The following is a 14,462-nucleotide window of genomic DNA, read 5'->3' as shown; positions in this document are numbered from 1 at the left end:
ATCTGTCTTCGCTCAGACAGGATGGGGTTAAAGGAGCAGCTGATTCAGGGGCTCTGGCTCACTCATCCGCGGGGAGGGAGGGGCACGGATGCGGAGCGAGCCTGCGGCGGCAGAGGCCGGCGTGACGTTGCACCAGCCTGAGGCGCGCCGTGTGTTCTCCCAGGGGAGTTGTCCCTGGATCCCGGGACCCTGGCAGTGGCGGGCTGCACAGGCTTCCGGAAGTGGGGTGTGGAGAGTGACCTGTGCTCCCACACAGGCTTCTTGGTGGCGGCAGCAGCAGTCTTAGCGTCTCATGCCCGTCTCTGGGGTCTGCGCTGTTAGCCGCGGCTCACGCCCGTCTGTGGAGCTCCTTTAAGCAGTGCTCTTAATCCCCTCTCCTCGCGCACCAGGAAACAAAGAGGCAAGAAAAAGTCTCTTGCCTCTTCGGCAGCTCCAGACCTTTTCCTGGACTCCCTCCCGGCTAGCTGTGGCTCACTAACCCCTTCAGGCTGTGTTCAGAACTTCAGAACTTATGCAGAACTTCCTGCTTTGGAGGAAAATACTCGAAAATTTTGGGGAGTGACAGGTCATCAAGCCAGCAACTTACTCTCAAATGGTTTAAGAAAAAAAGAAGTGTTCTTTGTAGCGTCCCGGCTACTTTTCTGCTAGCCTGGGAGTGTCCAAAAAATAAAATCTGAGCTAAAGCATAAAAAGAAATTCTCCTCTTAAGGGATAATACAAAATAATCTGAGAGAAGCCCTAAACTAATTTATAAGAATTCTATTCCCTTACCTAATTGTATTCCTAATTTTCATTTAGATAATATGGTCACAGTCTACTTTGTAAGCCTACATAGTAAGTTATTACTGAAATGATATGGAAAAGTCAGGAAGACCCTCTCACACCAACTTGTATACTGCCTAAATTTCCATAAATCAAAGTCTTTTCCATAGGCTAAGAATAATCCTTTAAAAGGACTGGTATAGACTATCATTTCCTGAATACCAGATGAAGAAATTACTGACGGGAGAGGATACACAGAAAAGCTTATGTATAAGACAGGCTCATCTAATCTTTCTATTTTCCAAACTTATTTTGAGAATACAAGTGGCGGGGGGGGGGGCGGTATAAGGAAATGTCACATCCCAGGGGAGAAACTGAGCCATGGTGTGTCTAAGCCAAGTCTGTGGACCAGAATAGAACCATCAATGCAGCCAGTACTCCACTAAGTCAGCATGAGCAGGGAGATGGTGGGTACAAGTAAACGACTGAACTGAGACAAAGGGAACAAGAAAAGTGGCCACAAACTGATTACATGTTAGAGATAAAATAAACCTGAAGGTGAGTTATGAGCATGACAGTCAGTTAGTCAAACATGATTCACAAGCCAGAGAACTAACGGTTAAAAAAAAAAAGGATTCCAAAGGCAAGTACATAGGTGAAAGGTAAGTAAGAATTAGGCTAATTTTCCACAGGTAAGAACGTACCTGCTAAGAGAATCCAGTAAGATGTGGTTGTGTGGCCACAGTTATCCTTTATTCCAATCCAATCCTCCTTTCAGGATTAAGATTACCATCATAGATTCTGAAAACACAGAGTAGATTCAGAGAGAGTAGACCTTCTGGTTCTGCTGATCTGGTCTCATGTTTTGCAGGTATAGAAAAGGAACACATAGTAATGTAATAAACAGGAGATTGCCCTCTCAGAACTCCCTTTAAGGAAGGACTTTCTGGCTAACCGTGAAGAATGCGGTCAATAGACAATCTTCAAAAGACAGCAGATAACAATTGTTGGCAAGGATGTAGAGAAAAGGGGTCCCTTGTACACTGTTGGTGGGAATATAAATTGGTACAGCATTATGGAAAACTGTATGGATGCTCCTCAAAAAACAGTCCAGCCATCCCATTTCTCTATGTTTATATCCAAAGGAAGTGAAATCAGTACCTCAAAGAGATATCTGCACCCCCATGTTCAATGCAAAATTATTCACAAGAGCCAAGATGTGCAAACAACCTAAATGTCTGTAAAGAATGACTGGAAAAAGAAAATGCAGTGTGTGTGTGTGTATATATATATATATATATACACACACACACATACACACACACACAATGAAATAATATTCGGCCATTTAAAAAAGGAAATCCTGCATTTGTGATAACATGGATGAACCTGGAAGACATTATGCTAAGCGAAATAAACCAGACACAGAAAGACAAATACTGCATGATCTATCTCACTTACATATTTAATCTGAAATCATTAAACTCATAGAAGCAAAGAATAGAAGGGTAGTTACCAGGAGCTGGTGGGAGGGAGAAATGAGATGTTGGTGAAAGTACACAAAGTTCCAGCTATTAGATGAATAAATTCTGGAGCTCTAACGTACAGGAATATGATTGTCATCAACAATACTTTATTGTATATTTGAAAATTGCTAAGAAGGTAGATCTTAGCTCTAAAAGTATAGAAAGCAAAAAAGGGGGGAGGGAGGAAGGGAGGGAGTGGAGAGAGAGGAAGGAAGGAAGAAAAGAAAAGAGAACAGAAAAGGAAAGGAAAGAAAAGAAGAGAAAAAAGGGAAGGGAAGAAAATGGTAACTGTCAAGCAGATTACCAAGCACTGGTTATCAACCCTAAGGGAGGACCCTAAACACCTCTGGCCACTGTATCTTGATATTGGAATCACCAAGGAGAACACCACATACCGATGGAAAAGCATTTCACTCATGTAGAGAAGAGACAGCAGCGTGAGCCTCAGTCGTGGTCATTGGCCCCCTCTCCATGGAGGACAGACATAACAGCAGGGTTGGCCAGGTGCTATATGATGCACATGTTTCAAGCAAAGATGCAGGAGTACTCTTGGAGCCTAAGACAGGGAAAGATGTTCCCCCACAAGGTGGTAAGCCCGGCACAGGTAGTGTGGGCTCTTTAACTCTCAGAGAGGGAGCGTTCCAAGCCCAAGACCCATTTTTATACAGAGAAATAAGAGCGGAAAGCCTGCAGACACCAGATTGCCTTTCCCAATAGTAACTGTGTGAGGTGATAGACTTGTTAATTAATTTGATTGTAGTGATAGTTTCACAATATGTATGCGTCTCAAAATATCAAGCTGTGCATCTTAAACGCTTACAACTTTTAACTGTCCCCAAATAGACAACCTTCAACTCTCAGCTCTATCAGGGTCCACCCAGCTGCAGAGAGCCACCTCCCTCAAGACGGTATACCCTTCCTGGGACAACCCACATCAGGAAGCTGAGCAAGATGGGAATAAAAGGTCCCAGCACCTTGAGCCAGACAGGAGTAATTATTCTTGGGAGTAATGCTCAGTCTTGATTCCCCATGGGCCTCCGAGGCTTTGGGAAGCCCCCATCACAGTTTAGCTTCCCACGCTGCCCGGCCCTGCTCCTCCTTCTTTCCTTTCATTACTGCTAGTCCCTAATAAACACCTTCTTTTTTCCCCAATCCTATCCCAGCATCTGCTCCCAGCAAACCCTACCTGTGACAGCTGGCATTGGAAATAATCTGAGAAAGCCCCACGGAGTTTGGGAGAGGAATCCTCACTGCCAAGCTGGTACTGAGGTAAACAGAGCCAGGAATCCTGCAGTACAGGGTAGTGGTCCAATTGTTAACACTTTCACTGGTGCTGAACTGGGACAACGTACTAATGGGAGAGAATCCATTAGCAGGTATAGTGCCAAGCATTTGAAACATATGGGGGAAGTAGTACTGGAGGGCTTTTGCTAAGAGCCATTGATGTGCTGATGTGCTACTGAAAGATAATGACAAGCTGAGATGAGCAAAAAGCCAGTTGAAACTTAGGTGCGAAAGCTAGAGGGTTATTTTGGTTGTATGGGCAGAGCCTGGACTAGGGTAAAACCAAGTGAGACACTCACTTCAGTTGAAAATTTAAGGGAGTGCCAAATGCCAAACGTCTCATCAATTAAGAGTGACTTGCAAAAGAAAGATAAATGAGAAACTGATTAGCCAAATTATAGGTCCAATTTTTAGTTGCCATATATTCTGTAATTGCCAAACAACTCTTCTGGGAAGATGTCATAGCTGGTTCCAGGATCTGTACAGGCTGCCATGAGGCCGCTAGTTTGATTTCTTATAAATGGACTTGAGGAACTTCTATGGGAATTTTCAGCAGACAGCATATAGCTTTGACCAAAGAACTACTCTACGTTTGGGGAAGTCCTCTCCTTCAAACAACTGGGCATATTTGGAAGAAAACAAAGAGACAAACTGGGGAGAAAGGAAACACTTTCGTGCTTAGAATGATCTGTCAGATGAACTTTGGTGATCTGGAAATTAGGAAGTGCTGAGCATATATTTTCAAAATCTGGACAGTGCTCAGCCCTTAGAATGTGCTGAGTTTTTGATAGGTTTGAAGTGTGTATGTGAAAAAAAAAACTTTGTTTCCAAAATATATTCCTTTAGATGTCCCTATAAAAGAAATATTATTTAGGAATAAATGAGTTTGAATTTTTGTTTTATTGAAAAAAAAAGAGTGACTTTCAGGTCTGCAAAACTTTCTTTAAGCCAATCCCTCTGGAGTTGGGGTTGGGAGGAGAAAGAAGGAAAGCAGACACCTCCTTTTATATAACTGATCATGGAAATTTTCTTGTCTTGTATCCGTGTCTGTAAATGTTTTCAGACACTTAAACAGTGTGCTATATGTGTGGGTGTGTCAGGTTTTGTTTTTGGTTTTTTGTTCTTTTGTTTTTGGCTGTACCAGGTCTTAGTTGCAGCATGTGGGATGAAGTTCCCTGACCAGGGATGGGACCCAGTAGCGCTAGTGGATTCCATAACTAGCATTTGGTAGAAGTGCTGCAAGAAAAGTAGGTTGGGAGGAAAAAGAACCCTCTTACACTGTTGGTGGGAATGTAAATTGGTGTAGCCACTATGGAAAACAGTACGGAGTTTCCACAAAAACCTAAAAATAGAGTTGCCATATGATCCAGCAATCCCACTCCTGGGCATATAACCAGACAACACTATAATTCAAAAAGATACATGCACCCCTATGTTCATAGCAGCAGTATTTACAATAGCCAAGACATGGAAACAACCTAAATGTCCATAGACAGATGAGTGGATAAAGAAGTTTTGATATATATATATATATATATATATATATATATACACACACACACACACACACACACAATGGAATATTACTTAGCCATCAAAAAGAATGAAATAATGTCATTTTCAGCAACATGGATGAACCTGGAGATTCTCATACTAAGCAAAGTAAGTCAGACAAAGACAAATACCATATGACATAATATCATATGTGACTTATATGTGGGATCTAAAATATGATACAAATCAACACACCTATGAAACAAAAACAGACTCACAGACATAGAGAACATACTTGTGGTTGAGTTTGGAATTAGCAGAGGCAAACTATTATATATAGAATGGATAAACAACAAGGTCCTACTGTATAGCACAGGGAACTATATTCAACATCCCGTGACAAACCGTAATGAAAAAGAATATATCTCTATATTTTTTTCACTTTGCTGTACAGAAGAAATTAATGCAACATTGTAAATCAACTATACTTCAACAGAATTTTTAAAAAGAAAAAGAAAATTAGGTTGGTTACAGACAGTGAGCATGCACTTCTGTCCTTCCGTGTTTAAGAATATAAAATCTGGTGAGGACAGCAGCCTGTTCACATCAGGGGGTGCTCTGGGCTCAGAGCTTCAGTTCAGTACATGTCCATGGGCATTCCATCACACGATCCAACCACAAGTTCAGCTGACTCTTGTTATCTCTCCCCAGTGCAAATTAACTCCCTCAAGAGCCAACCCACTGAAAACAGGAGTCTCTCCTTCTGCCAAACAACCCCAAGCAATGGTCATCTTCAGCTCCTGATTCCCAGCAGGTCTAGTGCATGGAGGAGAGACAGGTGAAGGCTGGGGGCCTCCTTCACCACAATATCATCATCAGGTATAACTTATAATGAAGCCACGTCTGGTACTGCAAGATTCTAGGACAACTAATCTTAGCGTATTTGCACCTTCATAAATATCAGGTTCTTTTTGATAGATATCAGCATCCATCTTGGGACAGTCTCTCTCTTTATGGTCACAGAAGTCTCCAAAAAAAAAAAAAGGTGATTCCTGCAAGCTGCCTCATACCCCACCTCCTATCTCTCTCATGGTGAAGGCTACTGAAACTTCTCTCACTCCTGGGAGATGCCAGAGAGTTGCACTCCTATCATGAGACCTTCTTATAACTCTGCCATAATGAATTCCGTGTCTTTCCTTCCAGCAGTGTGCTATTTCAGCTGTAATCCTTGCCCAATTCAGGAGCGGAAGAACATTCTAATTACTGCTTTGCAACATTCAATAATACCACTATTTGAGACTGCCAAAAAAAAACCCATATTCAAACTAAGTGGTCCTTAAGTATAAAGCTTAAATCCTTCTTTTCTTAAGATAATTATTTTCTTGGTTTCACCATGCCAATACATAAATAAACATGGATTCTTTACAGAAAATATGCAATTTTGTTTGAGCAAAGCCCTACTGAGATTTTAGATTTAGACATATATAATCAAGACCTCTGAAGCTGAACGTGACTTTTGTCAAATAAATCACAATATTTCTCACTTGATTTTGATAGTTTGTTTCAGTATATACTTAATAAAACGCCATAGCATAGGCCTAACATTCTCATAACACCTACCACAAATACAGGAATATTTTGCTCTCACCTGAGCTAAAAAATGAACAGAGAAATTTGGAACCATTAACTATTGTTTTCAATTAAGTGACACTAAGATCTGTGCGCACCTTTCTCAGAAATTTATATTTTTACCATGATAAAACCATGCATATTTAACTTACAGTGACTGTGTGTTATTGCAAGAGAATTTGATGCTTGCAGAGTTTCTATGATGCTGTTTATTTTTGCTACTAAAGAACAGAGAGATTCTCTCAAACCCACCTCTGATGAACTAACAGAGGCATGCTTGCTTCTCACCACCCATCTAGTGGTTCCTGTAATAAGAGGGGCCATTAACCTCTCCTCCTGGAGGCAGATGCCTGGTGATGGGCAAAATCCGCTGTGTTCACCCCCAAACATGAGGAGTCCAGTCTGCATAGTCATATGGGAAAGACAGTCCACTGCAAAAAGAGAGAACTGAAACCAGCCGAGTAGTATCTGAATGTTGTGTATTACTGTTTCGCGCAGAAAACAAAGGGGAAGAGACATTTGTAATTCTCATGATTTTATGAATGCTCTGCCTCTTTTTTTTTATTTAAAAGGTCTAAAAATTAGGCTTGATTTAACAGAAGGAAGTACTCCTTAATTTTGGAAAATGCCTAATGGAGATCCTGACTAACTAATCAAGCATTAGAGAACTGGCAAAAGCATGCACCTGCGTAAGAAACAAAATAATAAAATAAGTACAAGGTGGTATGTTTGTTTGGGGCTGAGGATCCTTATGTGACTGTCGGTACTGGTTCTACATGCAGATATGATTTTATCTGTCAGAGAACTGAAACACCCGTTTCCTACATCCACAAACCCCCAGCTGCCTTACCTCTTTCACCACAATCTTTTCTTGATTAAAAAACAAACAAAACAGCAGAAGAGGAAAACGGGCAGGTGGTTGTATGGCTGGCGGGTCTGCATGTCCTGGGCAAAGCAGGAGGTGCCTGGACGCAGGGGAGAATGGACACTTGGGGACCAGTGGTTTCAGAAGCATTCCCACATCCACATTCCTTGGCCCCATCAAGGCGGGAGATGCCATCCCATTGGTGGTGGTGTTTGAAAGTGAGCCTGAAACAAGGTGAATCTAGCAGAATCTGAGGCCAAGGAGGGGATGCTGTCTGGAATCCTTGAGGCCTTTACCCTCAGCTCTTCCTAGACCCACCTGCCACAGTTTGTGGAGCAGGCTGGGGCTCTGAAGGCTGAGGGGGTCCAGGTGGTGGCAGGTCTGAGGGTGAATGATGTCTTCGTGACTGAAGGGCAGGGACGAGCCCACAACACGAAAGGCAAGGGTGGGCTCCCGGCTGACCCCACTGTGGTCTTCGGGCAGGAGACACATTTGTTACTAGATGATTCCTTGGTGTTTCTCTTTGGGAATTGATGGCTTAAGAGGTACTGCTTGTAACAGAGGAAGGTGAAGTCCATGAATCGGAGCGCACGGCCCAGGCTTCACCTGCAGCCTGGCTGGCAACCTCATCTGTGGCTCTGAGGCCTCTGCCCAGAGGTATTTCTTCTCCCCTTCCCCTTTTCACCTGCCTGACCCAGGCAGAGGGCCTCAAGCCAACCTCAGCTGGAGCCACTCAACTTGTGCCTTAGCCAGATTTCTGCAATAAACACTTCTGATTCAAAAAACAAAGAAAAAACAATTTTTTTTTTTTTAGCTCTGGTTAAAACAGACTCAGTGCTCTAACAATGGATCAGCAGGAGGAAAAAGAAAAGAGAAGCAAATGTCACCTACAGGTGCATTAAAATAATTGTGCTCATCTGAAACACTTAGACTTCTTGTAAACAAATGTGAGCTAGCAATCCCGACATCTCCATCACGGGTAGCCACAGGGATGAGCAGCAACTGACTGTCATTGAACACCTCAGATTCAGTGTCGGTGGCTTCCTAGCAGCAGCTGCTGGAATCAGCCAACAAAAGCCGGCTGCAGGAGAAAGCTGATCTACGGAGAATTCACAAGGAATGGAAGTGAAACGGTCTGACCTCTGCAGTTGCACCAAAACGGAACCAGGTTGCACGTGTGGTTGGGTGAGGGCCACTTAAAACTCCAAGGAAGTGGCAGTGAAGACTCGTAAATCTGTGAAGGAAAGTCACTTGGTTGAGAAATTTCTACTGGGCGATCTGTGCAAGGGTTTAAAAAAAAAAAACAACTTAGTAATTTGTCTTTATAGACATTTATCTTCCTATGTTGGCTGTTATTAGCAGTTGCTTTTGTCTTATTGGCGTCATAAATAAATACGATGATTTCTTTTTTTTTCTTTCTTAAAGTTTGGTCAGGGAGAGTCTTTATTAGTCCAGAGGATCTCCTTTTACCTAAGTGATAAAGAATTCAAAGGTAGCTGTCTCTTACAGTTCAAGGTTGATGGAACTGGGAGTGCAATCATGGAGCTGGATTCCTTTTGCCAATGGAATGGCAGGGTTCTAGAATTAAAGTAGTCACATGGTGGCGCTGAACTCTTAGAAAGATCTGTAGTGACGGTTAATGTATCATGGTGTGCCAAGGGACAAAATAAATATTCAGACAATAAGAACATTTCTTGACTTCTATAACTTAAAAAGATCAGAAGCCAGCACTCAAGACTGATGTACGTTTCTACAAGGGAAAATAAGAATTCACTTAGCTTCCAAACATGAGCCAGTCCTTAGCCACTGACTTTTACTGTGATATTATTATTTTTTTTTTTTGTGGTACGCGGGCCTCTCACTGTTGTGGCCTCTCCCGTTGCGGAGCACAGGCTCCGGATGCGCAGGCTCAGCGGCCATGGCTCACGGACCCAGCCGCTCCGCGGCATGTGGGATCTTCCCGGACCGGGGTACGAACCAGCGTCCCCTGCAGTGGCAGGCGGACTCTCAACCACTGCGCCACCAGAGATGAGCATCGGAAGCACTCCTCAGGCACTTAAATGGACAGCAGTGTATACACAGTTTTGCCAGGACTGTATTATCTTCTGCCTTCTGTCATAACGTAGCATGAAGGAATATTCATTGTCTGGAAATTCTGAAGAAGCTCACGCTATGTCACTACACTGATGACAGCACGTTGAGCGGACATTCGTTCTCTGCATGATAATACACTTCCTGAAGACAAAGATGCTTTCATTATTGTCTTTATATTTCCGCACTACTTTGCACAATGTCTTCTGCATCCTGGGGCTCCTATGTCCCAGCAATTGCGTTCTTGAGAAAATATCCCTTCTTCTATTAAGTGTACAGAAATCTTTGAATTTGAGGATGGGTTTCTTGGTCACTTGGTAAAGTCTACAATTCTATTCAGGTTTCTATATGTGACTATGATCAAGTTCCTTAACATCTTAGAACCTCAGCTCACATACCCGCTAGTGTTGGCGGGTCTCCTGCAGAGGCAGGAGGCGGCGGCTACGGCTCACAGAGGGGCCAAGGACGCCGGCAGCAGGGGTTCTGGGAAGTACTCATCAGCGTGAGCCCTCCCGGAGTCCGCCATTAGCCCCACCAAGGAGCATCAATATCATGATTTCTGAACTATTTCTAAATAAATGCTTCTGTGTTGCTGGATTGCCTTTCCTCCGTGTAATCATAAGATTGGCCGTTTAGAATAGATTTGCTTATAAAAGACAAGCAGTATTGAATTTGTTAGTTTCCTCTGTTATGCTGAATCTGAAATTAGCAGTTATTGTCTCCAAGTATACAGTGGTATCTTGGTGACAGCTGCATAAAAACTAGAGTCGACGGGGACATAATTTTTCCACTGAATTATCTTCATTAAAATAGGAACTTATTAGATGTCCTGACATGCTGCCCAGATCCTCCTCCAGGTAGAGAGGGCCCATTCTCTAAGCTGCTGGAATTGCTGCTGCCTGATGATGGCCCACGCTGTCAGCCTCAGCTGACTAAGGCTGCCTCTCCCAAGAATAAGCCCCCTTTCGGAGTATGCCTGCACTCAAAGATTGGTCAAAGGGTAGAAATGGAGATTCCCTAGAAAGGCCCATTCCCCTAGTCCCAACTCTGGACAGCTCTAAAGGGCCACCCCAACTGCAAAACTCCCCTGAAATCGGCTGAGACTGCTGAAATCACATCACTACTCAAATATTCCCTCCTCCCTAAACTTCTTTCTTTCCTCCCTTCCTTAGGTATGGATCTCATGAGTCCCCCCCCGCCACACACATAAATGCCCTGCATGGTAATCTCATTCAGAGTCTGCTTCCCAGGGAACCCAACCTGTGACAGTTTATGCCAGGCAAGGTCCATAACATAACAGCGAATGCTAAGAGATTTGGGAGCTGGATCACCCAACCCTGGATGGCAAGAAGGACCCCACCGGTGGTAGCTGGGGCACAGATATCTCTGGGCAAAAGGTGTCTCTGTGATTGTTAAAACTTTTGCTGGTGGCATACTGTTGGAAGGAAAGATATTAGCTGATACAGTATATCAGTGTTTGAGAAATATGGGAGGAGTAGTAACTCTAAGGACGATGGACCCAAGTGGCTATTACTAAGTATTATTGACATTTTCAAAAAGGTGAACACAACGCTGAATGTATTGATCAGTAATTTAAAGTTGTGTGAAGACAAGAATGCCTCTTTGGTTGCATATAAAGGAGCTCTTGTCCACAGCAAAAGGACAAAAAACCCTGAGAACCAGACGAAGGACTTAATTGTAAGAGTAGCCAAGCTCTAAAGAAGCTTAAATTCCCAACAAAGGCGGGTCTTTTTGAAACGGAGCAGGGCCCTCCCGTGGTCCTCGCCCCCCATGTCCTCCACCTGCTTTTTGTCTATGAAAAAAACTTTAGCCAAAGAATAAGTTTAATCAGAGAAGTGAGAAAATGCAGAAACGAAGGAAAACAGTCCAGCAAGACTAAATAATAGTAGTTTAGTCATTAAGCAGAGTCAAGGACCTTTAGTTCCTCCTCCAAGGCTGTAGATAATATTCTGAGCCCTATCCTGTGAGCTGTCTTGTAAACACTGAAACCCCCATCAGGTGGAAGAAGTTAGCTACATGATGAGCAGACTATAGCCATGACATAAATGGCACAATTCTGAGAATTGGCCTCAAGGAAACGGGAACGAACCGACCCTGGAACTGTACTTAATCAAGATGACGCTGATCAGACCACTGCGTGACCCATTTCAAGATGACAGTCGGTGCTGACGGTGCCGTTTCTGCATGTAGCCCCCTCCCTCCGTCTATAAAAGCTCTTGCCCGCTGATTGTCAGTGGGGGGGAGTCGGCCTTTGGACAGGAGTCTGCCCCGCCCTCCCCTCTGGCCCCCTGGTTGCCGGCATCCAGGCATCCGAAATAAAGGAAACTTTCCTTTCCACCAACCTTGCCTCTTTATTGGCTTTTGAGCGGCGAGCAGCCGGACCCCACTTTGAGTTACATTTTGTGGCAAGGACAGAGCCCTGATTGGGAAAGAATGGGCTTTCACGGGTTGATGGCCCCAAAGTCTGGAATCTTCAAATGTTCCTAAACCCTCTGAATTGCAAAAGTGGTCCACTCTCCCCTCGCTCCTCCCACTTAAAGGAGAAGCAAGCACTAGCCCTTGCTTAAAGAAGGGGACAGAGGCTCCCTCTCAAGGTGACATGGCCTCTCCTCAGGATCTGTCCCCACCATCCCTCCTGGTCAAAAGGCCAATAACTGGTGGTCAACCATAATGTAAGCTGGCCAGGGGAGAGTTTCTTCTCTCCTATTTAGCATTATCAAGCAAACACAGCCAGCAGAAGGCAAAGATCGCCAGACTGATGAACTTGAGATTCTAGCTCTCAGCTCTGCTAGTGCCCCTCTGGTGTGACCTTGAACTGTGACCTCAGTCTTCTCATTTATAAAATAAGGGATTTAAAATCAGATAAGACACCTGAGTTTGGTCACAGACACATCATCTAGGGACATGAATACACACCTTCTCCAGGGGAGCCTTGAAAGACAGCAGTGGTGGAAACACTCCCAAATGGCAGAGCATCATTCACTCTGTGTAGAAAGAGAAGTGGTCCAAGCTGTGTGTGTGTGTGTGTGTGTGTATGCGTGTGTGTGTGTGTGTGTGTGTGTGTGTATTCAGGGTCAGTGGCAAATGGAGCCACAATTTCCCATCCCTCACCGCATGTATACACCCTGCAAAATCCCCAGGACTGTGGATACGATGGATTTTCCTCACGTGATTAGGTTGTGTTACATGGCGCAGTTGACTGCAAGATGAGGAGGTTATTCCAGGTGACCTGCCTCATCACAGGAGCCCTAGAAAAGCAGACGACTGTCTCTGTGGTAGCAGAAGGGGAAATCAGAGGTTTAAAGCACAAGAAGGATGTGATGGGTGTTTGCTGACTTGGAGACGGAGGGGAACACGTGGCAAAGACTACAGATGGTTTCTAGGAGCTGAGACCAGTCCCTGGTTGACAGCCAGCGAGGTAACTGGAACCTTTCTTACAACAGCAAGGACAGAATTGTGCCAACAGTAAGAATGACCCTGAAAGCAGATTTTCCCCCAGAGCCTCCAGACGAGAACTTAGCCTCACTGCCCATGACTTCAGCCTTGTGATATTCTGAGACATGCCAGACTTCTGACCTACAGAACTGTGAGCTCTGGGTATTGTTTTAAGTCCCTTGGTTTATGGTCATTTGTTTTGCAGCAACAGAAAACTCACCTGAGGTGTTTCCTTTTACAGGGGTCACAGTCCTGGGATGCCTAAAGTTCAATGACCAAAAACAGTTGCCGCATATATTTTGTTCATTTTTATAGTTGTTTGAAGCAGGAGGGTAAATGTGATACTGGTTATAACACCATGGCTGGAGCCGGAGTCACTTTTCTGTTTTAGGCAAGCATAAAATGCTAGACTCGAGTCAGGAATAAAGTTCGTCATTCAATCGCTGCAGGTCTAGTATTTCTGATGGGATAATAGAGGAATCGAGTTCTTAGGTAAGACTTTGGAGAAAATGACATTGAGTGAAGCAAACATCATTCTGGCTAAACTGTACACAAATATTCTTTGCATGGTTAACTGAGTGACGGGTATACACAGAAGTGAGTTCAGTTTTAAAGTCATGATAACGTCCCCCTGGGGACAGGTAATCCCTTTGATAATCACATATAGCTAGAGTTAGATATTTTAGTCCTGACATTCTTCCTCAATAGGCTTTTCTAAAGCCACCTCTTCTTGTCTAAAGTTTTCCTTCTGTTGAGTCCCACACCATCTTTGTTCCCTCTGTCAGGTTCCCTATTATATAAATGATCATAACTTCTCAGATTCCCTGAATTCTTATTTTGAGTCCTGTCATTAAGATTTATATTCTACCTATTCTACCTTCCAAAAGCCTGCTGCTTAGATTCCTGTCTTAATTATTCTCCCTTTTGATCTTTGTTTCTCTTTCTTTGCATCAATGTCAAAATTCTTCTGCATGACCAGGAGGTGACTATCTCTTGTCTCTGAAAATGGAAGATGTATTGTCTTCCTCGTTGTGGATGCTACAATATTTAAAATTATCCTCCAGAAAACCCATACACGTTTACTGTGCACCCAAATAAAAGAAAAAGGAAAATAACATTTGGTAAATGTGGTCGGTAGTAAGATAAAGTCTATTGGTTGACTTTATGTTACTACAACTTTATTGTATTTTTAATGCATTCCCTTAAGAAACTCAAGTAGAAATGAAGACATATCGACTGAATAATTTCATAGTCCTTTTCCACCTTCTGCAGTTGGAGGCAATTAAACGTATAGATAAAGATACAAATGCTAATGTATTCTGGTATAGTCGAGGCATCTACAAAACAATTTTCCC

General features: G+C 43.4%; 1 pseudogene; it reads left to right on the top strand.

The window, feature by feature from the left end:
* Positions 1 to 7,618: 7,618 nt before the first annotated feature.
* On the top strand, positions 7,619 to 11,991 carry LOC136127977 (peroxiredoxin-5, mitochondrial pseudogene; annotated as a pseudogene).
* Positions 11,992 to 14,462: the final 2,471 nt, after the last annotated feature.

Source organism: Phocoena phocoena, chromosome 9 (assembly GCF_963924675.1).
Source record: "Phocoena phocoena chromosome 9, mPhoPho1.1, whole genome shotgun sequence".
In the NCBI taxonomy this organism is placed as follows: domain Eukaryota; kingdom Metazoa; phylum Chordata; class Mammalia; order Artiodactyla; family Phocoenidae; genus Phocoena; species Phocoena phocoena.
This window is presented reverse-complemented; position numbering and strand designations above follow the sequence as displayed.